The following is a 1486-nucleotide window of genomic DNA, read 5'->3' as shown; positions in this document are numbered from 1 at the left end:
CAATTTGTTATCACATTTTGAAAACTTTCTGGTAAAAAAAAAAAAAAAGTAATTGTATACCATTCGATTAATCATTAATTAATTAATTAATCAATTAATGATTAAAGGCCTACTAAAATGAAATGTTCTTATTAAAACGGGGATAGCAGATCCATTCTATGTGTCATACTTGATCATTTCGCGATATTGCCATATTTTTGCTGAAAGGATTTAGTAGAGAACATCGACGATAAAGTTCGCAACTTTTGGTCGCTGATAAAAAAGCCTTGCCTGTACCGGAAGTAGCGTGACGTCACAGGTTGTGGAGCTCCTCACATCTGCACATTGTTTACAATCATGGCCACCAGCAGCGAGAGCCATTCGGACCGAGAAAGCGACAATTACCCCATTAATTTGAGCGAGGATGAAAGATTTGTGGATGAGGAAAGTGAGAGTGAAGGATTAGAGGGCAGTGGAAGCGATTCAGATAGGGAAGATGCTGTGAGAGGCGGGTGAGACCTGATATTCAGCTGGGAATGACTACAACAGTAAATAAACACAAGACATATATATACTCTATTAGCCACAACACAACCAGGCTTATATTTAATATGCCACATAACAAACACCTCCCCCCTCCCGTCCATATAACCCACCAATACAACTCAAACACCCGCACAACACACTCAATCCCACAGCCCAAAGTACCGTTCCCCTCCGTAAAGTTCATACAGCACATATATTTCCCCAAAGTTACGTACGTGACATGCACATAGCGGCACGCACGAACGGGCAAGCGATCAAATGTTTGGAAGCCAAAGCTGCGTACTCACGGTAGCGCGTCTGCTATCCAACTCAAAGTCCTCCTGGTTGTGTTGCTGCAGCCGGCCGCTAATACACCGCTTCCCACCTACAGCTTTCTTCTTTGCTGTCTTCATTGTCCATTAAAAAAATTGCAAAAGATTCACCAACACAGATGTCCAGAATACTGTGGAATTTTGCAATGAAAACAGACGACTTAATAGCTGGCCACAATGCTGTCCCAATATGTCCGCTACAATCCGTGACGTCACGCGCAAACGTCATCATACCGAGACGTTTTCAGCAGAATATTACGCGGGAAATTTAAAACTGCACTTTACTAATCTAACCCGGCCGTATTGGCATGTGTTGCAATGTTAAGATTTCATCATTGATATATAAACTATCAGACTGCGTGGTCGGTAGTAGTGGCTTTCAGTAGGCCTTTAATAACATCTTGGAAAATTTTACGGTAATGTGTTAATAATTTCACACATAAGTCGCTCCTGAGTATAAGTCGCAAACTATGAAAAAAACTGCGACTTATAGTCCGAAAAATACGGTAGTCACTTTCACACCCATTTCACCCAATATAGTAGCTTTGAGTGCATTCTAATTAGAGATGTCCGATAATATCGGGCTGCCGATATTATCGGCCGATAAATGCTTTAAAATGTGATATCGGAAATTATCGGTATCGGTTCGG

Source organism: Entelurus aequoreus, linkage group LG19 (assembly GCF_033978785.1).
Source record: "Entelurus aequoreus isolate RoL-2023_Sb linkage group LG19, RoL_Eaeq_v1.1, whole genome shotgun sequence".
Taxonomy (NCBI): Eukaryota; Metazoa; Chordata; class Actinopteri; order Syngnathiformes; family Syngnathidae; genus Entelurus; species Entelurus aequoreus.
The sequence above is the reverse complement of the archived record's forward strand: the minus strand, read 5'-3'. Positions refer to the sequence as shown.